The sequence below is a fragment of the Monodelphis domestica genome, chromosome 1, assembly GCF_027887165.1.
Source record: "Monodelphis domestica isolate mMonDom1 chromosome 1, mMonDom1.pri, whole genome shotgun sequence".
Lineage (NCBI taxonomy): Eukaryota > Metazoa > Chordata > Mammalia > Didelphimorphia > Didelphidae > Monodelphis > Monodelphis domestica.
Genome location: NC_077227.1, coordinates 458,837,575 through 458,864,546, shown reverse-complemented (window position 1 = coordinate 458,864,546; position 26,972 = coordinate 458,837,575). Strand labels below are relative to the sequence as shown.

Below are 26,972 nucleotides of genomic sequence, written 5' to 3'. Positions count from 1 at the left end.
GCTTTACATCATTTCTAAACATACCCTCCTACCCAATGAGCCCTTCCTTGGTACAGAGGTGAAAGGGGGAAAACAAATCCAACTGTTCAACCAAAACACCCAACATATTCCTTGCAGCATAGACAGTTTTGTACTTGTATTTCCCCACTTTTTCAACAAAAGGAGGGAAATGGATTTTCTCATCTCCTTTTCAGGGCCAAGCTTGGTCATTATAATTTTATAATATTCCATTTCATTTTTTGTTCATGTTATTGTTATCATTCTATATATTGCTTTCTTGAATCTGCTTATTTCACTCTGTATCAGTTATACTTATCCCTCCATGTTTCTCTAACATTCCTCATTTTAATAATTTATGGTACAGTTATATTCTATTACATTCACCTTTCACAGTTTACATTCTCTAGTCTTTAGGTACCCACTTGGTTGCTAATTCTTCACTATTACAAAAAAGTGCTTACCTGCTTTTGTTTTTTAAAAATTGCTGATACCTTCTATTTTTTTTATATCACATTCATGTCCAAATATATATCCCCATTGGATATGATTAGGGATGTAGACTCTAAACAACCACCCTAGTGCAAATATCAATAATATGGAAATAGGTCTTGATCAATGACACATGTAAAACCCAGTGGAATTGCTATGGGGGGGATGTGGAGGGCGGAGAAAGAACATGAATCTTATAACCATGGAAAAATATTCTAAATTAATTAAATAAATAAAATTTTCCAAATTAAAAAAATACACACACACACACACATCCCCATTCCCTATACTGGTAGCAAGGACTACTGTGCCTCATTTCCCACCCCTACCCAGTGATCCTTTTCCTGTAACAAAGATTTTTTAAAAGAGGAGGGGAAAAAGCTTTTGAGCCAAACTAACCAGGACATTAACCACATCTGCTAACATAGGCAATATTCCATGTCCCACCTTTATTTTAAACAGAAACTTTGATTCAGTGACTAATCATTAGAAAGGGACTGAGCTATGAAGCATACATTTGTACACAGGACAGAACTTTGAATAATCTGCCCGAATGCCATCCTCAGTACAAACTCTAAAGGCAGTGGGATACTTTTGCCCATACACAAGTGAGGTGGCTGGTAGCCTAGAGATTCCCTGCTTCCTGGATGAACTTGCACTTTTGTTTTCAAGGAGGACCAGTGACATCACACATCTTGACTTGCACATGAATTGGATTTAAGTGACGCAGAATTGCACACAGTCATTGACCTCACTCTTTCTTCCAGTCATCATAGTATATAATTCAGGGGTCCCCAGGCTTTTTATACAGGGGGCCAGTTCACTGTCCTTCAGACTGTTGGAGGGCCGGACTATAAAAACCTAACCCTGACCGGGCAACAGTACACACAGTGCGGAATCCCCCTCCCCAGATCGCCACTTACCATACTGATGTCTTCCATTGTGCAGCCACATAATCCTTTGTGCAGTGCCTCGTTCTTGTTCAATTACTTTCAGAAGAAGGCGCTACACAAAGGATTATGTCACTGGAAGTAGTTCTGTACGTGAGCGATGCCACACTTTGCGGTGCTGCCACATACAGTGCTCCTCCCACTGAAAAAGGTGCCCCTTCCGGAAGTGAGGTGGGGGCTGGATACATGGCCTCAGGGGGCCGCTTGTGGCTCACAGGGGTAGTTTAGGGACCCCTGGTCTAGTTCTTACCTTCTGGAGGAAGAGAAAGTTGGCTAGACTCTCATTGCCTTCACTGGGAAGGTTGTTGGGAAGGTATGCCTGCCCCCCCCCCCCCCCCTTGCTGCCCTGGGAAAGTATGGGAAGAGACCTTGGGTAGGAGTGAGAAGACCTAGGCTCCAGGGTTGGTTCTTTTCTGTTTAGCTGAGTGGCTTTGGGTAAGTTACTTGGCCTCAGTGACCTTTGTAGGAGATAGATTTCCCTGATTACCTCAGGAATGTTTTGAATAAATAGTGAGGATAACATCTGGAAAACCCTGATACACTGATAAAGGGACTAATATTATCTGAATTCCAGCACTGTAGTATACAGAACTGGGAATCAGGAGACTTGGTTCCTAGATGTAACTCTTCCACTCATTCAGTGGGCACCAGGGACCAGTTATTATCCCTCTCTGAGCCTAAGCTTACTCATTATTAAAATAAAAGGGGAGCCTCTTCCCAGTTCTGACATTTGATGCTTCTAAGGAATTTCGGAGGATCTTTGTGTGACCATTTGTTTATTTCTCTGGCTTCCCATTTATTGTCTGCAAAGGACTAGAGAATCCGGCCACCCCTTCAGTGGGAACCTGAAGAGAGGGGAATTGCCATTTTGGCCAGATGCAGCAAAGTGAGGTGGGAGCTCCCTCTAGTGGCCAGACCCTTGTATTGAATAAAACCACGATTCCAGGGCTCCCTGTGGAGAAGGTAGCAGGCATTTCTTCTGAGCTCAGAACATGACATCTGCCTGGTGGAGAACCATTTAGGTTTCAGGAATGGACCAGGATTAGGGGCCAGGGAGAGCAGACATCTGAGCAGGAGGTAAAGCAGAAGCTGGAGGTGGGCCCTGAAATAATGTTTTATTTTTATATATGTATGAATGTATTGACTATAACACCTTCTAAGCCCTCCAAAACTCCCTGGGATCCAGTAGGAGGAGACTGCTGGCCAGCACTTCCCCTTTTCAATGAAAAGTGTTTCATGTCTTAGCTGTTGGGAAGCCTCTGGAACCGGCATGATCTAGAGGCAGTTGGCAATTAGTGCTCAGTTCTACAGAGTAGAGAGGCTCCTAAGTGTTCCTATTCATTCAGCCACTTGCATAGTGCTTGTTCAATATTGGAAGCACAGAGATTGGCTCTGTGGATGAATAGCTTTCCTATTTGATCACTCGAGGCTGCACTCTGTTTGAACCAGAGCACCCGGATGCCTCTTCCCTGGAGCTCCCTCTTCTCCTCTCTGCCTTCCTCCTCCCACTCATCTCCTCTCTAATAGCCATCAAACAAACAGTGTTCCCAAAGCTGCAAACATTATCTGTGTAACTTCCCCTAGTGGTGTTGGCCTGAGGGCTGAGGTTCAGGGTTGGCATTTGGCAGCTTCTCTAGGGAGGGGAGAGGGTGGGAATGTTGCCTTTGGAAGCGGCCTGTATGTTTCTGGAACAGCTGGGGGTACTTTGGGCTGCTTCCATGGCCTTCACTAGGGAGTAGAGGCTGGCTGGCACATTGGCTGCTGACACAGCATCCAGGAATTAATCATTTGATGAGGGTTTCCCCTCAACTCTGTTCAGAATGTGTACTAAATAGAACTAGTGTGGAATAGTTCACTGGGAGGCCAGGAGAGAATCCTTGAAAGATCTTGATTTTCTTCCTTTGGCAAGGACAGAGTGACTGATGTTAAAGATGGTGGCTTTCATTATTGGGCAGAGACCAACAAGGCAGGCATTGAGCCATCTTTCCTTATCTGCTATCAACTTAGAGCAGTGATGGTGAACCTATGGCCATTGGTTCCAAACTGGTGCCAAAGATGGCATACAGAGTGCTCTGTGGGCACTTGACCACCCCCTCCCCCCACCTTCCACCCTTAAAAGTCTGTTACTACAAAGGCAGAGGGACTTGGGCAGAGCTGCTCCCCTCCCCTGACAGTTTTTTCACATCCCCTACCCCCCTCTGCCCAACAGCCAATGGGAGTACATAGCAGGGAAGGTGGGCAACTCACAAGCAGCAGAGCTGGAGGGGAGCAGAGCTTGGGCCACCCCCCCACACACACTCATTGAAGACATTCCTCACTTTACCCTCCCTTCTACCCAGCAGCTCAGTGGGAGTGCTTTCTCCTTCCCCTGTGTAGGGTAAAGGGTAGGGCATGGCACAAGGTCTCTGGGGTGGGATAGTCTGGGGGGGTGGGGTGAGGGCAGGACCCAGCACTCCTATCTCTAAAGGTTCATTATCACTGACTTGGAGGATGACTTTGGGCCTTCAGAATATCTGATAGTGTCCTAGACAAGAGTTGGCTGAATGGCAAAGCCATTAGGTAGAGAGGCCTTGGGGGAAAGAGCTACACAACTTAAGAGTTAGAAATCTTGCATTCAAGTTCTGGTTCTGATGCACACTAGCTGGGAAATATTGGACAGCACATTTCCCTTCTTTCCTCATCTGTAAAATGAAGGAGTTGAACTTAGATGATCTATAAAGTCTCTTCTACCTTTTATGTTCCCCAAAGTTGGTAAACTGCAGTCAGGGGATGCTACTACAAACAAGACTTTCACTACTGGACTATTAACATCCAGGTCCTCAGGAATGCCCACTGGTGAGAAGTAAAACTTTTTAGTTGGTTTTGAGACCTTGGTTGAACAGGCAGGTAGCCCTTGTCTTCCATCATTGCTATCATAATCAGCATCATAGTCATCAAGAAAGCAGACAGAATGGGAAGGCTTATATATTCCTATTCTAAATATCCCAAGATGAATAATAGCTGACATTTCTGTATTGCTCTCGGTTTGCAAAGCACTTTAAAAGGCTTCCCTCCCTTGATCTGAATTCACAGCAACCCTGTGAAGTAGGTATTATTTTTACTTTCATTTTACAGATGAGGAATCGGAGGCTGAGAAAGCATCTGAGGTAGGATTTTAACTTAAATCTTCTTGACTCCAAATTCAACTTTTCATCTGGAGATTATGAAGTCAAGGCTTGGTAGACTAACAAATCACATCTACCTTTTTTGTGTCATGGACCCCCCTCCCTTTTATATTTTTAAACTTCACCTTTTGTCTTAGTATTAATTCTAAGGTAGAAGAATAGTAAGGTCTAGGCAATGGGGTTAAGTGACTTGTCCAGGGTCACATAGCTAAGAAGCATCTGAGGCTTTGGATCCAGGACTTACTGACTCCAGGGCTGGTGCTCTATCCACTATGCTACCCAGATGACTCCATTTTTCTACTTTGATGAAGCTTATGGATCCCCCTCCCCCAATGTTTTTAAGTACATAAAAATTCATAGGATTATAAAAGAAACAAAAGGTTAGTAAATAAAATAGTCCCCTTAGGGATCTGTGTATCCCAGGTTAAGGAGCCCTAGCCTGCAAACGTACACCTGGGACTAGATGAACAGTACTGGCCACTGAGATCATCATGCCCATCCATAGTGTAGGCATAGGGTTTATAGTGATTATAGATTAATTAATGATTCAATTCAGCCAACATTTTTTTCCCTGAACTCCTGCTATATTCAGTTTAGCTAAGGACCACAGGGGATACAAAAGCGACTAAGACTATATCCTTGCCCTCAGAACTTAAGAAGGACAGAAACATAAAGAGAAAGGAGAAGAGCACATTCTGTAGGAGAGGGAAGAGGAGAGAGAGAGTCATTAGAGTCATTAAAGAGTTTTTGGGGAGGGAATAAAAGGATGAAGAATGCTTTAGTAGAAAAAGCCCTAGTTTTGGAACTGGACCATACTGGGTTCATCTGCCTTTGATGCTCATTACTTGTATGACTGTGGATAAGTGACTTAACTTCTTTAGACCTCGATTTTCTCATCTGTAAAGTGTGGGGGTTGGTCTAGCTGATCTCTGAAGCCCTGCCCAGCCCTAGATCAATGATCCTGTGATTCCAAAGAGTGCTGAAGGGGCAGAACCAAGATGGTTGCTTAGTATCAGTAAAAGCAAGAATCCTCTCAAACCAAAGAATGCAGAACCTGGAGTCACTGGACTGGAGTCCAAATGACAGTTCTGCCACTTGGTCCCTGTGTGACTAACCTCTCAGGGCCTTAGTTTCTCATCTGTTAAAATGAGTGGGTTGGATCAGAAGACCTCTAGGATCTCTTTTAGCCCCAGATTTATGATCCTAAACTCAGGGAGGCTTTTAGCACCTGACACAGTCTCACACAAAGCAGCTGCCCAAATTGATATTTGTTGAATTGTAGTGAAATGACATTAGCTAGGGAGTTAGAAGACTCATGTGCCAACCCTGGCTCTTCTTGTGAGCCATCTTAGACAAGTTATTTAGTCTACCAACTTCCCTCAACCTCAGTTTCCTTTTAGGTAAAATGTGGGGGTGGACCTCTGAGTTACTGACTAGCTTAAAACTTAAAGCTTTTGATTTTGCTGGGTAATCAGTCTATATTTAAAAAGTGGCTAATAGGCAGGATCTGGGCTAGACTCATGGTTTATTTAGATAGTAAGTGGTTTAGATGGATTAGGGTGAGGGGACTTAGGAAAGGAGGAATTTGAACTAGACTATGAAGAATGGTTCAAATGAATGGAAAGCCTTCCATAGGGGTTAGAAGGAGATAGTGTGGGCACACTGGAGACCGGAATACACACACATTACATTGAGTATTTATTTAGTGGCCCTATGAACCAGGGCAGGGCTGCAACATTAGGAATTTCCTTTACCAGTGAGAGGAAGGGGAAGTGCCTGAGGATCCAAGAGGGATGAGGTGGACCAGAAGCAGCTTTGGAGGGTGGCACAGAACCATTTGGATGAAGCCCACGTGGGTTTTTCTGCCACAGAGCCAATGGATGGCATGTGACAGCCGGCGGTGGTGGCTGGGCCAATTCTTCCTTACAGTGCCTGCTGACAGTTTTCAGTTTCTCTAGCTCTGTTGGCATGACAAGGTATGTAGAGTTTGCCAGAGTCAACACATGGCTTCCAGCTCTCTGCCTCATCTTCGCTTGCCTCTTAGAAGGCTGCAGCTCCAGGAAGAAGTCCTGACTATTCTTGAGGACCTTCTTGATTGCTGCTGCCACCACCGCCAGGTCCAGTGTTCAGACACCAGGTGCATTCAGAGACTGTAAGGGGAAGTAACTCTTGGCAAAACACTTCTCTTTGCTAGTTTTTCAGTCTGTCAAATGGCAGTCATGGTAATTGTGCTACCTACTTTTCAGCGTTATTAGAAAATAAAATGAATTGATGGATAGGAAGGAGCTAGACAAAAAGGCCCCAGAGAGTGCTAAACAGATAGGAGGTTTTTATGTAATCCTAGGGTTGGAGCAACACCTTGGAAATGAAGGCTGTGTATGATTTTGGGATTGCCTTTCACAAATTTTTTCTGGCTTGCATTCCATCCAGGGAAACCCTGGAAACACTCAGCATCTGGCTTAATTTGAAAATCCCTCTGGAATGTGCTTTGTCCAGGGAAATCCTGGGGACCTCAATATCTGCCTCATTTAGCTTCCCTGAAAGGGTTCTTGGCTCCCCTGCAAGCACTTAGATGAATATGGCTTTTAAACCTAGAAAAGCTTTTTATTTAGATAACAAAAATGTGGGAAAGATATACCTGAGTTAATAGTTAGGGGAGAAAAACTCTCCATCAACTTCCTGTTAAGGCTTTGATCATCTTTTTGACTTAGATATTCTCCTGTATGATTCTGGGTTATTAGAGTCAATCTTCCCTCCACCCTCTTTTCCCCCAGCAGACAGGCACATGATTCCTGGGACCAGCAGAGGGGAAGGTCCAGCTTGGTGTTCCTCCCCATTGTGGTTCTGTATCTCATTGGTTCTTGATTCTAGCTTTTCTCCTGAACCTTGTTTTCCTGGCATCCTGCTGCTCTGATCTATTGCCCCTCTCCAGCATGCCTCTGCCAGTTCAGTGGCCATGTAGACTTTGCACCTTCCAGCACATGCCTCTCTGCAGGCTTGGGTGCAGGCTTCCATCTCTATCTTGTATTGGCCACTTCCCTTGAAGGGCCAGATGGGTGCCATGGCCCTGAGCAAATCTTGGTACATCCATCCCTTGGTTTCTTTTGTGTCTGGCCTGCTACTGTCTCACTGTATGTGTTTGCACTTTGTAGCTCATATGTTCCCTTTTACATGGAAGCCCAGGACTCCCCTGTACATGTCAGGAGGTGATTACTTTCCTCTTTTGGGGGGGGGGGCACATGCCTACTGCATTTATCTCACAGATCTTTGATTTCATTCACGTGGTTAGTATTTTATTGCATTCTTTGTGGCCCTAGCTAGCCAATATTTATGTATTTTCAGGTTTATGAAATACTTTATTTAACCCTCATAACAACCTTACATTCTGTAAGGTAGATAGTTTTTTATTTATTTTTTTTTTAACGTTTACCTTCCACCTTATTGGCTGGATTTGAACTCAGGTATGTATTAAATGCTTGCCATATGCTAGGTACTCTGCTAAGCACTGGATATATTAAAAATATATCTATAGCTCCTGCCCTCAAGGACCTTATAGTCTAATGGGAGACAACATACAAAAAAATTGTTCAGAGAAGTTATATACAGTGTAAATGGAAAATAATTCTCTATTCCTATTGAGGTACTCACCATCCTTCCAATTATCCAGAAAGACTGGGAATTATACCGGACATCTCACTCTCCTTTACCCCAAATATCCAGTCTGGTGCTGCTTTTTGCTGAATCTTCCTCCATGAGATACTCTGTATCCCTCTTCTGCCAGCTCCCAGGGCCACCACCCTTGTGCAGCGCCCTCCCCCCCTCCCCCACCATCAACTATTTCCTGGCTTTTACAACCTAACTGGTTCTTGGCCTCCAATCTCACCCCTCTCCAACATGTCTTCCACAAATATTTTTAAAATTTTTTTTTCCTCTGTGGCCTATCCTCTGTAAAATTTTTTAGTTGAACTGGATATTTAATTTGGTGGTCTCCAGGGATTTAATTTCTAAATCCCAAAATGAATTACTGAAGTAAAATGTAATTTATTGGTAGTTTATTTTTACAATAGAGAGAAGATATTGAGGAAAGGGGAGAGAGAGGGAGAGAAAGCTCTGGCTTCCTCAGAGCCAGGTAGAAATTCTAAGCTCCGGTCAGGGGAAAGGAATCTCAAGATGGGCCTTCTCAGAGATTCACACCTCCAGAAAGGGAAGGAAAGAATTCGGCCTTCATACTCACCATGGTGACTGTCTAAAAGGAAAGGAGGAAAGGCAGTCTGAGGTCTCCTGCAGGAGCTCCTCCAGAGATCCAGTTCCACAGCCAAGTGTCTTCACTACAAGTCTGAGTGTCTGTCTTCCAGTCTCTCCTCAAGTGTCTGTCTTCCAGTCCCTCCTCTGAGGGACTCTTCTTTATTCTTGATATCTCCCTGTGCCTGTTTCCTCTTTTTAAAGATCTTTATCTCTTGTGTCACTTCCTCTAAATTTTACATCTAACAATGACAGCAGATGCTCCTCTTGAGGACTGCCCACTCAATGTATGAAATGGATGTTCACACCTTTTTTAGTTAGTTATACCTTTTGTGGTTAGTTAACATCTTTTTTGGTTAGTTCACCTTTTGTAGTGTGGTAGAGGCATGGAAAGAAACTGAGAGAACCCCCAAAACCAAGTCAGCTCCACCAGGGTCTTTCAGCCAGCTAAGATGAGTTTAGGATTTGTTATTGCGGGGGGGGGGTGTTAGAGTATATCTCAGATAGCAAACAGTTAAGATAGATAGGATTATTATTATAAGGTATTATGGAAAAATGCAAGTTGCATTTTTTCCTAATAAAAGGGGAGATTATGGTAGAGGCATGGAGAGAAAATGAAAGAACTTGTAAACCAAGATGCAAGAACCAGGGTTCCAAATGGAATGTTCCCAGGAGTTGGCAGTTTGAGCTGACAGGGGGAGGGGGCTTGGACTCTCTCTCTCTCTGGAGATTGGAAGCTGGCTGAAAGACCCTGGTGGAGCTGACCTGGTTTTTGGGGTTCTCTCAGTTTCTCTCCATGCCTAGACCACAATAGTTAGTTAACACTTTTTTGTAGTTAAAATGGGTAGATCTACTTTAAATACTGAGTTAACACTTTGGGGATTAAAATCTAAAGATAGGATTACAATTTTATCTTCACTGTTAAGGAAGAGCTAAGTAGCTTCATTGTTACAATCAGGAGATATCCAAATCCAATCTTCACTCCCCCCTTTTGTGGCTACCTCCTCATGCCTAGAATTCACCCCTTTTTACTTCCACACCTTAGAGTTCCTAGTTTTCTTCAAAGCTCAGCTGAAACATCACCTTCTTCATGAAATCTCTCCTGATCCCTCCCTAGCTGCTGCTTCTCCCCCAGCCCCCCCCCAATAACTTTGGGGGGTACCTACTTATATTTGTAAATCGGGTCTGCCCTGATTGAATGTAAGACCCTGGAGGGCAGGGCCTATTCATTTTGGACTTTCTAACCATAGTGCTTAGCACAATGACTGGCTCACAGGGACTTAATACTGATTGATGGAATGATTGATTGATACAAGCAGTATAGATTGTATTTCTGCCAGGTTATTTCCCCTTATTTCATCACATTCAATTTGAGTAATACTGTTTGACAGTCCAGAGCTTGTGGGCATTTGTGGCTCCCTGACAGGCAGGGATCAACCAGTTGGCTTGAACTTTTAAAAGTGAAACAGAGATATATTCACTTTCTCATCTCTGCCTTTTCTAAGCTAATTACTTTCCTAGGAGAGACACTGGCTCTTCCTTCTCCCCCCCCCCCCCCCCACCCCCCCTCTAGGATTGGCTGGAGTTCCCTTCTGGGGCTTTGGAATCTGTCCTTATTCTTTCCTGTGTCTTTAAGATGCATGCCTGTGGAGCAAAGAAAATGTCCTTATAATGCCTCATAAACACTATAAGCATACATTAACTAGTGTGCTCATCTGCTGCTGGCAATAATGCTGACCCAGGGTTCCCACAATCGCGGCTGTACCTTACTCCAGCTGTGGATGTCCAATCTTGTCTTCTCTATCACCTTCAGTACCATGCCCTTGGACCTCAGTGAAAAAGCTTAGTGTCCTGGGTCCATGATCCAGAGAAATCTTTGGATTTGAGCCATCAGAGATAGCAAGTTGGCCCCACCCACCTTTGGAAGTGCTGTAGAACTAATAAAATCACAGACATTCCTCTTCCCCCTCCCCCTCTTTTCCCTCTCTCACCTTTCCCATTTCCCTCTCCTTTTCTCTCTCCCTTTTTCTTACTCTTTCCCCTTCCTCTCTCCTTTTTCTCTTCTCTTCCTCTCCTTCCACATTCCCCTCTCCTCTCTCTTCCTTCTTCCCCTCCTTCTCTCCTTCTTTCTCTCCCTCTTTGTTCCCTTTGCATTTTACTTGCCTTCTTCCTTGTTCCTCTCCTGTTCCTTTTCTCTCTCCTCCCTTTCCTTCCCCTACTTCCCTCTCCTCCTCCGCCTCTTTCTCTGTCCCTCTCTTTTTCTCTCTACCTTATCCTCTCTCCTTTCTTCCTTCCTTCATCTCCCTTTGTTACCACCCCCCCTCCCCCAACTTTTAACCTTTTCACCAAAAGATGTAATTGTGTCTTCTTTTAGGACTCCTGTCTTATATCCCTGGAAGATGTCTTTGTCCCAAGCTCACCTGGGAGGCCCTCTCCCCAAGATCCTAGTGCCCCTTCTTCTAAGGTTATGTGTGTCTTGTGTAAATCTATTTATGGACTTGTTATCACCCTTGTTAAAATATAAGCTTCTTGCGGGCAGGGGCTATTTTTGCCTTTGATTGAATCCCTGGCACTTATCATGTTGCCTGGTATATGAGGGCATATTTTATATTGATTGGTTAATTGGACTTAGAATCAGCTTTTTTGGAGGAATTTCTTTTTTTATGGTATAAATATGAGCCTCAGTTTCCACATTTCTCAACTGAGAAGTTTAGACCAGATACATGTGAGGTTCCTAAAACCTAAAAAAAAAAGTGTTTTGTGTTCTAGTATTTTCTGTTCTGAAGATCCTTGCAGCTCTAGCATTCTGACATCCTTATATTCTGTGAGCCATTGTTTCAAAGAGTCTTATCATTATTTCTAAGACTGTCTTATCAGTCCCAGGAGGATGGTGACCTTCCTCCTAAAACTGATCCCTACGATTTTATACCTGCTAGTCTTGCTTACTTTGAAGGAAAAGCATTGGCATCACCCTGAGGCTGGGAACCTGGCCCCTGAGTCATGCTCACCTTGGAATCTGGAGGGCTAGGAAGTAAGTAGTCTTACTGCTTCCTGGTGGGTGGCCCTCGTCTGGGCTAATCACTCTTTTGCAACAGCAGTGGGTCCTTCACTTTGTTGATGTGAGTAACTAATTAGCTCAGCAGATAAGAGTATCAGACTTGAGAGTTATAATCCTTCCACCTTTTAACCTCTGTCTCTTGGCCCCTGTTTCTTCCTCTGTAACATGGGGCTAATAATGACACCTACCTCTGTATATGTCAGAACTTAAAGCACTATAGAAAGGTTAGCTATTAATATTTGTGCCAAAAGCAAAACTCCTCATTTTGTGAATAAAGAAATTGGGACTCAAGAATAAGAAGAAATTTGTCCAAGGTCACACAACTTGTCAACAGCATAACTGGGACTAGAACCCTGATCTCCTAATTACTAGCTCAAGGTGGTTTTCTCCCAAGCTTGGAAAATCCCTTTATTTTAGAGCTCTTTTTTAATTTCTTACTCTATTTAGATGGAAAAGCAATTGAATGCAGTCCCTGTAATGGATCTGAGGGGAGTCAGTCTTGCATTTTTGAACATTCATTGAGATACTTATCAAGTATGTGATGACTAAGGGTATGACACTTCAACTGGGGGCAGCATGAGGATTGGGGTGGGGTGGGGTGGAGCTTCCATTGGTTCAGCAGTTGACAGATGCTTGAGGCAGAATGTGCAAGATGATTTAAAGGACAAAGTTCTTTAGCTCATCTTCCTTCTATTACATGACTAACAGAGCACTGTATGACCTCTCCTCCATAACCTCCCTGCCTGAAAGGTGGTGCTATAATTGACTGATGCTCTGAGTCCACTTCATGCCAGTATTTTTCCCCTTTGCTAGGCAATGAAGAGAAAGGGACTAAGTGTTTATTAAGCACCTACTAGGTGCCAGGCATTGTACTAAGCACTGTACAAATATATTGTTTGATATTTATAACAACCTGTAAGGTAGTTATTGTTATTATTTTTATTTTACAATTGGGGAAACTGGGGGAAACAGAGGTTAAGTGGCTTGCTCAGGGTCATATATCTAGTAAATGTCTGTAGTCAAATTTGAACTTAGGTTTTCCTGATTCCAAGCCAAGAGCTCTGTCCTCTGTGCCATGTAACTGTCTGGGAATTGTATTGCACTTAATATAAGACCTCCTACGGGTTGGACCCTGTTGCTAAGTGATTTTACAACTATCCAATTTTGATCCTCACAGCAACCCCACAGGAGAGATGCTATTGTTATCCCCATTTTTTACAGTAGAGGAAACTAAGGCAAACAGAGACCCTGTGATTTCCCCAGGGTTACACAGCCAATAAGAGTCTGAGGCAGGATTTTAACTTGTGCTTCCTAATCTCTAGTCCTATCCATTTTATCATCTGACTGCCTAATGATGGAAGTCCGTAATGATGGCTATACAGAGACTGTGATCCAGGAACCTTCACTCTTAAATCTATATTTCTGCCTCAGAGTCTACCCAATGTTTAGAGACAGTACTTTGTGTTATTGGGGTAAAAAGATAAAAGGAATATGTATCCATAAGTTTATGGAAGACGGAACTTGAATTTAAGATACTCCATAGTAAAAAGTACACAATTATGTCACAGAATCTCAGAATGGGAAGATTTCTGAGACTTGACCTGACCCAGTCTGTATCTGAGCAGCAATCTGCTTTGCAAGTTATCTAGTTTCTGTGGCAAAGAGAATGATGTGTAACCTTAATTCCCTTTCTCCTAGTTTCCTTCCATTGAGTCCAAACCTGCTTCTCTACAGCTTCTACCCATTGATTTTCATTCTGCCCTTGGGGCCAAACAGAACAAGGCTAATCTCTCTTTCTCATGGTAACCTTTGTTGTCTTTTTCTCTTCTTTATGACAGCCTTTCATATATATCCTTGAAAGCAGCTGTCATTCCACTATAATCTTGTAGCTTAAACATCCCAAAGTTCTTTAAAAAAAAAGAAAGAGAAAAAAATCCTCCTGAGGCTTGATCTCCTGTCTCTCTCCTATTGTCTTGTTTGCTTTCTTGTACATAGTATGGTTTGCCATTGTCCACTCAGAATTGATCACCCTGATCCAGATATAGCCTTCCTGGAGAAGAGTGCAGTGGGAGTACCTTCTTTGATACTTCCCTTTATTAAATTATACTAAGATTGTTTTAGCTTTTGGGGGGCTGCTATATTATATCCTTGATTCATGCTGAGTTTATAGTCTATTAAAATCTTTGAATCTTTTTCAGATAATTCTTTTTTTTTTTTTTAAACCCTTACCTTCCGTCTTGGAGTCAATACTGTGTATTGGCTCCAAGGCAGAAGAGTGGTAAGGGTAGGCAATGGGGGTCAAGTGACTTGCCCAGGGTCACACAGCTAGGAAGTGTCTGAGGCCGTCAGATAATTCTATGTATCTATGTATCTATTTATCTTTCTATCTCTCTATCTGTCTCTCTATCTCTCTCTAGCCACCTCCTTTGATAGCACATTTGATTTTTTTTGACCACTTTTATCCCCATTAAACTTCAGCTTATCAGATTTGATCAGTGTTTCAAATTTGGCCATTGTTTTAGGTTATTGAGATTTTTAAAAAGATTTTGACTTTGTTTTAATTAGGTCTCAATTTTCTTTTTTCTTTTTTTTTAAACATTATTTTATTTGGTCATTTCCAAGCATTATTCATTGCAAACAAAGATCATTTTCTTCCCCCCTCCCCACCTCTCCCATAGCTGACACGCGATTTCACTGGGTATCACGTGTCCTTGATTCGAACCCATTTCCATGTTGTTGGTATTTGCATTAGAATGTTCATTTAGAGTCTCTCCTCAGTCATATCCCCTCCACCCCTTTAGTCAAGCAGTTGCTTTTCATCAGTGTTTTTGCTCCCACAGTTTATTCTCTGCTTGTGGATAGTGTTTTTTAGATCCCTGCAGATTGTTCAGGGACATTGCATTGACACTAATGGAGAAGTCCATTACATTCAATTGTACCACAGTGTATCAGTCTCTGTGTACAGTTCTGTGTTTCCTGGTTCTGCTCCTTTCGTTCTGCATCACTTCTTGGAGGTTGTTCCAGTTCACATGAAATTCCTCCAGTTCGTTATTCCTTTGAGCACAATAGTATTCCATCACCAACATATACCACAATTTGTTCAGCCATTCTCCAATTGAAGGGCATCCCCTCATCTTCCAATTTTTGGCCACCACAAAGAGCGCAGCTATAAATATTCTTGTACAAGTCTTTTTCCTTATTATCTCTTTGGGGTACAAACCCAGCAGTGCTATGGCTGGATCAAAGGGCAGGCAGTCTTTTAGCGCCCTTTGGGCATAGTTCCAAATTGCCCTCCAGAATGGTTGGATCAATTCACAACTTCACCAGCAATGCATTAATGTCCCAACTTTGCCACATCCCCTCCAGCATTTATTACTTTCCTTTGCTGTCATGTTAGCCAATCTGCTAGGTGTGAGGTGATACCTCAGAGTTGTTTTGATTTGCATCTCTCTGATTATAAGAGATGTAGAGCACTTTTTCATGTGCTTATTAATAGTTTTGATTTCTTTGGCTGAGAACTGCCTGTTCATGTCCCTTGTCCATTTATCAATTGGAGAATGGCTTGATTTTTTGTACAATTAATTTAGCTCTTTGTAAAATTGAGTAATTAAACCTTTGTCAGAGGTTTTTATGAAGATTTTTCCCCAATTTGTTGCTTCCCTTCAGATTTTAGTTACATTGGTTTTGTTTGTACAAAAACTTAAATTTGATGTAGTCAATTTTATTTTACATTTTGTGACTCTTTCTAAGTCTTGCTTAGTTTTAAAATCTTTCCCTTCTCAAAGGTCTAACATGTATACTCTTCTGTGTTCACCTAATTTACTTATAGTTTCCTTCTTTATGTTCAAGTCATTCACCCATTCTGAATTTATCTTGGTGTAGGGTGTGAGGTGTTGATCCAAACCTAATCTCTCCCACACTGTCTTCCAATTTTCCCAGCAGTTTTTTATCAAATAATGGATTTTTGTCCCAAAATCTGGGGTCTTTGGGTTTGTCATAAACTGTCTTGCTGAGGTCACTTACTCCCAGTCTTTTCCACTGATCCTCCTTTCTGTCTCTTAGCCAGTACCAAATTGTTTTGATAACCACTGCTTTATAGTATAATTTGAGATCTGGGACTGCAAGTCCTCCTTCCTTTGCATTTTTTTTTCATGATTTCTCTGGATATCCTTGATCTTTTGTTCTTCCAAATGAACTTAGTTATGGTTTTTTCTAATTTAGTAAAGAAGTTTTTTGGTAGTTCAATGGGTATGGCACTAAATAAGTAAATTTATTTGGGTAGGATTGTCATTTTTATTATATTAACTTGTCCCACCCATGAGTTTTTCCAATTGTTTAGATCTAGTTTTAGTTGTGTGGAAACTGTTTTGTAGTTGTGTTCATCTAGTTCCTGTGTTTGTCTCGGCAGATAGATTCCTAAGTATTTTATATTGTCTAGGGTGATTTTAAATGGTATTTCTCTTTCTAATTCTTGCTGCTGAAATGGGTTAGAGATATATAGAAATGCTGATGACTTGTGTGGGTTTATTTTGTATCCTGCAACTTTGCTAAAGTTGTAGATTTTTTCAAGTAACTTTTTGGTTGATTTTTTAGGATTCCTTAAGTAAACCATCATATCATCCGCAAAGAGTAATAGCTTGGTCTCCTCATTGCCAATTTTAATACCTTCAATTTCTTTTTCTTCTCTAATTGCTACTGCTAGTGTTTCTAGTACAATGTTAAATAATAGAGGTGATAATGGGCATCCTTGTTTTTCTCCTGATCTTATTGGGAAGGCTTCTAGTTTATCCCCATTGCAGATGATGTTTGCTGATGGTTTTAGATATATACTGTTTATTATTTTTAGGAAAGGCCCTTCTATTCCTATGTTTTCTAGTGTTTTCAATAGGAATGGGTGTTGTATTTTATCAAAGGCTTTTTCTGCATCTATTGAGATAATCATGTGATTTTTGTCAGTTTGCTTGTTAATATGGTCAATTATGTGGATGGTTTTCCTAATATTGAACCATCCTTGCATTCCTGGTATGAATCCTGCCTGGTCATAGTGGATGACCCTTGTGATGACTTGCTGGAGTCTTTTTGCTAGTATCCTATTTAAGATTTTTGCATCTGTATTCATTAGGGAGATTGGTCTATAGTTTTCTTTCTCTGTTTTTGACTTGCCTGGCTTTGGGATCAGTACCATGTTTGTGTCGTAAAATGGTAGAACTCCTTCTTGGCTTATTCTGTCAAATAGTTTGTTTAATATTGGGATTAGTTGTTCTTTGAATGTATGATAGAATTCATTTGTGAATCCATCTGGACCTGGGGATTTTTTCTTAGGGAGTTCTTTGATGGCTTGTTCAATTTCTTTTTCTGATATGGGATTGTTTAGGTAATTTATTTCTTCCTCTTTTAGTCTAGGCAATTTATATTTTTTTAAGTATTCATCCATATCACCTAGATTGCCATATTTGTTGCCATATAATTGGGCATAGTAATTTTTAATGATTGCCTTAATTTCCTTTTCATTAGAGGTGAGGTCTCCTTTTTCATCTTGGATACTGTCAATTTGGTTTATTTCTTTCCTTTTTTAAATTCGACTGACTAGTACTTTGTCTATTTTATTTGTTTTTTTTTAGTACCAGCTTCTAGTCTTATTTATTAAATCAATAGTTCTTTGACTTTCAATTTTATTAATTTCTCCTTTGAGTTTTAGGATCTCTAATTTAGTCTTCATCTGAGGATTTTTAATTTGTTTGCTTTCTAATTTTTTAATTTGCATGCCCAATTCATTGACCTCTGCCCTTCTTAATTCGTTAATATGTGAACTCAAGGATATAAATTTCCCCCTGAGTACTGCTTTGGCTGCATCCCATAGGTTTTGAAAGGATGTCTCATCATTGTCATTTTCTTCAATGAAGTTATTAATTGTTTCTACGATTTGTTCTTTAACTGGTTTTGGAGAATCATATTGTTTAATTTCCAATTAATTTTCAATTTACCTCTCCATGTTCCCATATTAATTATTATTTTCATTGCATTGTGATCTGAGAAAGTTGCATTTATTATTTCTGCTCTTTTGCACTTGTTTGCAATGATTTTATGCCCTAATACATGGTCAATTTTTGTGAATGTACCATGTGCTGCAGAAAAGAAGGTATATTCCTTTTTCTCCCTATTTGTTTTTCTCCACATGTCTACAAACTCTAATTTTTCTAAGATTTCATTCACTTCTCTTACCTCTTTCTTATTTATTTTTTGGTTTGATTTATCTAGTTTGGATAGAGGAAGGTTCAGGTCTCCCACTAGTATAGTTTTTCTATCTATTTTGTCCTTGAGCTCCTCTAGTTTCTCCTTTAGAAATTTGGATGCTATGCCATTTGGTGCATACATGTTGAGTACAGATATTTCCTCACTGTCTATACTGCCTTTTATCAGTATGTAATTACCTTCCCTATCTCTTTTAACTAGATTTATTTTTACTTTGGCTTTGTCAGATATCATGATTGGGACTCCTGCCTTCTTTTTGTCAGTTGATACCCAATAGATTTGGCTCCACCCTCTTACTTTCACCCTATGTGTATCTACCTTCCTCATGTGTGTTTCTTGTAGACAGCATATGGTAGGGTTTTGCATTCTAATCCACTCTGCTATTCGCTTGCGTTTTATGGGTGAGTTCATTCCATTCACATTCATAGTTATGATTACTAGCTGTGTATTTCCCAGCATTTTGATTTCTGCTCCAGTTCTTGCCTTTTCTTCTTTCACTATTTCTTTCTACACCAATGTTTGCTTTTAAACAGTCCCCCTTGTTCCCACCCTTATTTTACTTCCCTTTCTACCCCCCCTTCTCCTCCCCCCCTTATTTTCCCTGTCATCTTTCTAAAATTAACCTCACCATCCCCTCCCTCCCTCCCTTGTACTGCTTCCCTCCCCACCAGACCTTTTGTTACCCTTCTACTCCCCTATAGGGCACAAATCTATTCTCTGCCCCCAATGGATTGGATTGTTTTTCCCTCTTTGAGTCAATTTCAAAGTAGTAAAAGTTGAGTATTTCCCGTCTCCAACCTCTTTACCCTTCCAATGTATTGATGTTCTCCCCCCTCCCACCATGAGCTTCTTTGTGACATATAAATTTACCCCCGTTTGTTTCTTTTCCCATTTCTTTTCTTGTCCTTTCATCCTATACAGTTTGTCGCTGTTCCCTCTAAGTGTATTTCTTTTTGCTGCCCAGGTAATAACAACAGTTTTTAAGAGTTACCAATGACCTCTTTTCTTATAGGGATACATATCATTTTAACTTATTGAGTCTCTTAAAATTTTTGTTTTGTTTTGTTTTTCTTTTTTCCCTCTTTTTTAATTACCTTTTGATGATTCTCTTGAGTTCTGTGCTTGTACATCAAATTTTCTGTTCAGGTCTGGTCTTTTCTTTATGAATTCTTGGAATTCTTCTATTTTGTTGAATGACCATACTTTCCCCTGTAAGAATATAGTCAGTTTTGCTGGGTAGTTGATTCTTGGTTGTAGACCTAGTTCCCTTGCTTTCCAGAATATCATATTCCATGCCTTTCTTTTTTCAGTGTGGATGCAGCCAGATCCTGCATTATCCTCACTGTGGTTCTGTGGTATCTGAATGACTTCTTGGCAGCTTATAATATCTTTTCTTTGGTCTGATAGTTTTTGAATTTGGCTATAACATTGGCTATAACATGTTGTCAGTTGGGGATTAAGTACAGGAGGTGTGGATTCTTTCAATCTCTACTTTTCCCTCTTGTTCTAGGATATTGGGGCAGTTTTCTTTAATAATTTCCTGTAATATAATGTCCAGGCTTTTTCTTTTGTCATGGTCTTCTGGTAGACCAATGATTCTTAAATTGTCTCTCCTTGAATGATTTTCTAAATCCTCTTTTTGTGAATGAGATGCTTCATATTTTCCTCAATTTTTTCTTTCTTTTGGTTTTGTTTGATAGTGTCCTGCTGCCTTGTGAGGTCACTTGATTCTAGTTGTTGTATTCTGGTTCTTAAAGACTGGATTTTATCCTTGGTTTTTTGGTCATCCTTTTCCTTTTGGTCTGATTTTCTTTGGAGGTCATCTTTCATCCTCTTTATCTCATCTTTCATCTCCTTTTTCTCATCTTTCATCTTCTTCAGTTCATCTTTCATCTGTTTTGCCTCATCTTTCATCTCCTTTGCCTCATTTTCCAGCTGGTTGATTTTGGCTTTCAAGACACTATTTTCTTGTTTTAGTTCAAGTGCCTCTGTTTCCAGATGACTTATCTTAGGTTTTAAGTTCTTTTCCCAATTGTCTTCAGCCTCTCTTAATTGTGTTTTGAATTGCATTTTGAGTTCTTCCAAAGCCTGTATCCAATTCGCTGGGATTTCTGATTTTTCCTTTGCTGATCCCTCCCCCTCTGTTTCATTCACTCTTTGCTCATTACCTGTGCAGAAGCTGTCTATTATAATTTCTTTCTTCTTTTTCTGTTGTTTGCTCAAGATTACCCCTTCTTTGCTCCCCGTATTTGTCTGTGCTCTTGGTCCTCTCATTTTTTTTGGTTTTGGGGCTGTCAGTCTCCCCTCTTGGAGCTTTGTCAGATCTCTTGGTACAGTCTCTAGGGGAGGAATGTTAGCTTCCCTGTCCTCTGGAGGCTTTTGATCGGTTTATGTTTGACTGGGTTGGACTGTATGTGCTCTGAGGCTGAAGACTCCTGGAAGGCTGGGCCGCCCAGGCTCTCTCCAGTCTCTCCAGCTGCTTCTCTGCTGTTCGTAAGGTTCCCCAGTGCCTTTACCCACCCCGAGGTTCCTCTCCTTGCCAGAGGCCCTGCACTCTGGGGAAAGGGGGTGGGGGTGGGTCCTGAGCCTCTCTGAGCTCTCAGGAGTCCTGATGGGATTAGGTTCAACTGGATTGGTCTAGATGTGCCCCGAGGCAATGGTGAGTCTGGAGCCAGATGGAAGGACCCAGCCAAAGCCCCAGTCTCTCCCTGGCTTCCTCCCCGCTGTCCACGCTGGAAGCTCGAGCCCGGCGCCCCGCTGCTCACAAGGTAGACCCTCCAAACCAGCACCTTTGCCCGCCCAGAGGTTCCTGCTGCCGCTGGGGGCTCAGCACTCTGGGTTGGGGGCGGGGAGGAGTCCTGGGACCTTCCCTCTGCCTTCCCCTTAGACCCGAGTGTTCTCGGATTCTGGCTTTTGGGGGGTGTACCTTTTGATTTGAGTCCAGAAGAAGGGTTCCCCGCCTCTGTCCTGTTCTTAAGTGTGAATTTCAGTCCCCTAGGAGCATTCAGTTTGTGATTGGTAAGGAAGGGTTTTCAGAACTTTTGCTGCTTCTAAGCCGCCATCTTGACTCCGCCTCCCAGGTCTCAATTTTCTAATCAAGTCGCTTTTGTCTTGATTAAGAGAGACAGTATTTGTAAAGAGCTTAGAACAGTGCATGGCACAAAGCAGGAGCTTAATAAATGCTTATTTCTTTCCCATCCTTTCTCTCTCCTTTTATCTCCTCCTTTCTTTCCTCCCTCCTTTCCCATTAACCTGCCATTATATATTCTCAATGAAGCCATGCTATCTTCCAAACCATCTCTTTAATAATGGGTTCTAGGATATTGCCAAAGAATTGAAATAAAGACTTTCTGACCTAGCATATGCGAACAAATACTTTTCCTTTTATCTTTCTTTTGGAAATTCAGGCCATTTGTTTGTCTCCAGTCATGTATCACCTGTCCAATTAGTTACAATTTTTCCAAAATTACTTATAGTGATTCTGTTATCCTGTGTGCGCATCTTTCTGTACTGTGGAATATGGTTTATCTGGGGACTTACTTAAATGAATTCAACAGATGCTCTTATCCTTCCTCACTTGTCTTAAGGAACCATTTTTGTTTCAACTTCAAGAGTTGAGTAGTTCTACATTTCCTGTTGTTTTCATATCACCTAATCCACAAGGTGATCTCTCGTCTTTGATGATCTTAAAAATGCTTTTCTTGGTGGTTATTCCTAGCATTCATTGTCACAGCCTGACAGTATTCTGCTTGTCCTGCCACTCATTTGTATTGTATTCATCTTCAATTATTTTCTTATGAATTAATCAATGAATGTTTCTCCTTTGAGATTACCTTTTTATCTATTCTGTATGCATGTGGTTGTTCATAAGTTGTTTGCTCCATCAGATAGTGAGCTCTTTGAGGTCAGGTATCATCTTTGCTTTTCTTTTATCTCTGGCACTTAGTACCTTGTCTAGGATTTAGTAGGTACTTAAATGTTTATTGACTCAAGAATGGTAGCATCCATACCAGCCTCTTCTCCATAGCTCCTCTTATCTTTCTCCATAGAGTTTTTCACATTTGCATTGTTAGAATTGTCTTCTTAAGGATTTCCCATTTCTTTTCTCTGGGAATTTTTAGATCATAGAATCCAAGCCATTTTTTCTATAATATCTTTGAAATCTTTCCTAAACTCTTGGTTACATGCCTCCTCCTTTTTGTTATCATAAATTATAATATGGAGTGGTCACTTCCTCCTAAAGTTCCTATGATTTCTAATTCAGTAACCAGCTCCTTCTTGTTGTCATAGACATAGGTTAATAAATGCTGATGTAGCAGAGGGGAAGGGAATGACTAGTTGTGTGATTAATCTGGGAATAATTCCTGAAGGGGGAAAAAATTCTAGAAACCAGGATGGTAAAGGATCAGTAAACGAAAACATTTCAGGAATGTTTTTAGGGATGGGAGTTGTTAGTTTAGTTGTTTGGTGGGGAGAGAGGGTAGTTACAATTCTTGTCTTCAGACATCTGAAAGGCTGTCATGGAGATGAGGGATTAATCTTGTTCTGTGTGGCTTCAGACATGAGAGGTAGTGGGTGGAAGCTAATAGGAGTCAGATTTCAGCTTCTTGAGACAAAACTTCCCAATAATGAAAGCTGACCAAAGTGGATGATGGTGTGCTGTCATCACTGTAGTTATTCAAGCAAAGTGTGGATTACCATCCTTTGGGGATGCTGGGAAGGGGATTCTTGCTTTGGGTGGGAGGTGGAACCAGATGACTTTTAAGTTCAAGCATTAAGGTTTCATGAGATGTTTTAAGTGGGACACTAAGAGAACACTCAGAATGGGTCCCAGAAGATACCTGCAGTCATAGATATGTTTCCTAGCAGCTCTTTTTAATTGTTCTCACCTTTCTAGATAAGACCATAGAATGGCTGACAGGACTTGGTATCCTTTCCTTGGCATGAATCTTGGTTGACCACCTAGAGGGGATGGACTACTCACTAGGAAGAAGGGCACTGCTCTGTCTCAGAGAAGCTTTGGGCATACCCTATCTTGTCTGGGAAGAATTTTTGGAACCTCCAAATGTTGGAAGGGACCTCAGAGACCCAAAACTGAGTGCAAGGAAATTATATCCCAGGTTTCTACTGTGTAATTTATCACTGTGGAATTCAGTTAAAAGGAATCTTTGACATCATCTAGTTCAACTCTTACTTGAAATAGGTGTTGGTTTTAGAGTGAATAAAGGTGTATTTATGAGGAAGGGATTCTCAAAGGAATGCAGGGGTTGGTAGGTGGTGGAGGCTTTGTCAGAAACCATGAGAGAAAGTTCCCCTCAGTTCCCTGATTGTTGGAGAGACACTCAGGCTAGGGGCTTTCAGCAATGGTACAGGCATCAGATATAGGGAGTCTGGGTTTGGGATGGTGCAATGATGATTTCTTTGATCTCAGTTTAGCTGCCTGGCTCTGAAGCCTGTGTTTGGCAAACCATACTCCCAGAGACTCCAGGATTGCCAACACAGATGGAGCATCAGCCAACTGGGCAGGGGGATAGGTGCCCTTTATGACACCTGCCTATTCCTAGCTGGCCGGCTTCTTGATTTCCATTGGCACCAGTCTTCCACTTCAGCCTGTGCCTGTGGGCAAGAGCTCTCCAGCGCTAATGTCAGGAAAACTGTTCTAGCTAGTGCCTTGGCTGAGATCTCAGTTGCCCTAGAATCAAGTTAATGGTAAAAAGGCTAAATCTCCAGTCTTTCAGATTCCTTTTGTAATGCAAATGTAAATCCATAATCTATTCCCTGGTTCAGGAAAGGGGTGTGGTTTGTGGCTGTCTTTTGTATATTAAAAAGATGGCCCTGAAGTCAGCTCTATTTTACTTTTACTTGCCCTGGTTGCTTTTTCTGGGGAAACCTCAGTATGACCAGGTTCTAGAAAACAAGGAAATTGGCTTGTTTAACACATAGACCCTGAACAAGCAAGATGTTTGATCTGAGTTTTGTTTTTTCTTAAAGAACAGAGAAAAAAAATGAAATATCAATTTGAGCTTTTGTTATTTATCATTTCAGAGTAAATAGAAGTACCTAAAATCTTTAGGTTCTTTAATGCTTGACTTTGATGGATGGAATTGTGGGAGTGAAATTAAGAGTTCTCTTCTTGCCCAGAAATTCCCTTGGGGAAGGTAGGCACTGTCTATAGGTGTTTACATTCTGGTGGGTGGAATTGGACAGGATACCTGCACCATCAAAAGACATTGAATAGCATTATTGAATATGAGAGCTGGAAGGAGCCTTTGAGAATATTCAGCCTAATCTACTAATTTTTGCAAAGCAGGGAAATGGAAGTCCAGAGAAGTCCTAGGAGCTAGGACTATAACAACCTCGGTTCCAGCTGACTATTTCCATCACATCTTCAGTCAATAAATATTTATTAAATGCTTGCATTGTGCTTAAGCTTGGGTTACAAAGTGAACCAAAAGACAGTCCCACCCTGGGAGAGGTAATCAGGCTTCCATGTTCTGAGGTTTTGGACCTGATACCTCAAACCCAAATTGTGGAAACTCGGGTCACCTGACTTCCATATCAACGATTTCTGGAAGAGCCTGAGATGTGGCCAAGCTACTTAAAGTTTCTTGGGAAAAGCACCAATGAGTGAATCCCCTCTGCTTGCTTCCCTGAGAGTGTCTGAGGGCCTCAGGTAGTATCCCTCATAGCAACTCTGAGAGGTGGGAGCTATTATTGTCCCCAGTTTATAGATGTGGAGACTGAAGAGGTTTCAGAGGTTAAGTAACTTGTCTAAGGTTATAAAGCTTTTAAGTGTCTTGAGTCAGAATTTGAGTCTTCCTGACTCCTAATCTGGTGGTCTATCTACTGTGCCCCCTAGTTGTTGTTAATATGCTTCCCATGCCATGGTATAAAGGGTCTTTTTACTCTCCCTGTGGGTCCAGAGATGACTAAAATCTTCCGTGGGGTGGGAGGTGTGGGGGAAGTATAGCAGTAAAAAGTAGGAAAAGAGGACCATTGAAGCCTTTTTTTTAAATGCATAGAAGATTAGTAGAAAGATGAGTAGGACAGCTCTGAATATAGCATGTTGAATTTTTGTATATTGGAAAGAGAAACAAGCTGGAAGATTGGCAACTATGTGTACAAGCTGTATGGAATTACTTATTTTATTTGATGGTTCTGAAGTTCACAATGAGACAGAGACAGAGAGAGGTCTCGGAATTCATGGGATTGCCAGCATCTCTTGAACCTCTTCTTTCCTCCGTGTCTGCCTCTTTATATGAATAGGACTCATTCTTTCAAGAAAGTGTCTGGGGTATGGCTTCAACCATCACTATTGTGTATTTTTCTGGCTCTGTTTTGTTTGTTACCTTAGTGAAGATTTGCTCTTTGTGCAGTTTTAGCCCTGATTGACTCCTATGGAGAAAACTAGTCTGAGATTTTCCTGACTCCTAGCAAAAATGAGTGTTCAGCATTTGTAGCAAGGAGTCCATTAGAAAGAACTTTCTGTTTTTTCCTAAATGATGGGTGTCTTTGGGGCCACAACATTAATAACAAATGACAATATTTTGCATTTTTACAGGTTTTTTATTTCTTTTCAGAGTGATTTCACATTCCTGATAATTTTTAAAAAATATTTTATTTTTTCCCAGTTACATATAAAAATGATTTTTAACATTTTTTAAAATTTGGAGTTCCAAATTCCCTCTCTCCTTGGGACAGCAAGAATTTTTTGATAAAAGTTACATATGTTTAATCATGCTAAATATTTCTATGTTAGTCATATTGTGGAAGAAAATATAGGTGCCCCCCCCCTCCCCAAAGCCCCAAGATAAATACTGAAAAAAAAAATTAAAGTATGCTTTGATCTGTGTTCATCAGTTATTTGTCTGAGATGGATAGCATTTTTCATCATAAATTCTTTGGAATTATCTTAGATCATTGTATTATATTGCTGAGAATGATTAAGCCATTTATACCTGGTCATCATACAATATTGCTGTTACTGTGTATAATTCTCCTGGTTCTGTTCATTTCAATTTGCATTAACTTATGTATAAATTTCCATGTTTTTCTAAAACCATCCTGGTCATCCTTTCTTAGAGCATAAAAATATTCCATTATGGTCATAACAATTTATTTAACTATTCCCCAATTTATGGGCATCCCCTCAGTTTCCAGTTCTTTGGCACCACAAGAATAACTGCATAAATGTTTTTGCACATATAAGTCCTCTTTCTTTTCCTTTGTTTGGATATCTTAGGGATACAGACCTAGTAATGGTATTGCTAGATCAAAGAGTAAGCATAGTTTTATAGCCCTTTGGACACAGTTCCAGTTGCTCCCTACAACTTCATGAATGTCAGGGTTCCAATTTTCCCATATCTCCACTAACATTTGTCATTTTCCTTTTTGGTCATATTAGCATGATATTTTAAGGTGAGGTGGTTAGAGTGGCTATTGTGTGCTTGGAGAGGGAAATGAAGTTAAGAGACTTGCCCAAGGTCACATAGCTAGTTCATAATGGAGCCAGGACTAGAGATTCTTGTATTCACAAAAAGAAATATAGCTTCAAACAATATGAAATGGGATCAGAAAAAAATAATGAGTGAACCCCAACAAGTTTACATGCATTTTTGTTTGGAGCATTAGGTACTTATCTTACCTGCAATGAGATTTGTATATGTTTGCCCCCCATTGTGGCCCTTGAGTTCCTTCTGGCTGGGCAAGGAAGGGATGCCAGCTAGGGGAGGAAATCCCAGGCCGATGCTGACAAAAGTCATCACCTACAAGTGGATAACAGGTTGAATGTTCTTAAAGTTTGTTCATGTATTCTAT

At 41.0% G+C, this 26,972-nt stretch overlaps 1 protein-coding gene across 11 annotated transcripts in view; it reads left to right on the top strand.

The window, feature by feature from the left end:
* Positions 1-26,972, top strand: part of ZNF618 (zinc finger protein 618) — a 236,285-nt gene that overhangs the window by 165,459 nt on the left and 43,854 nt on the right. The gene's annotated exons all lie outside the window — the stretch shown is intronic.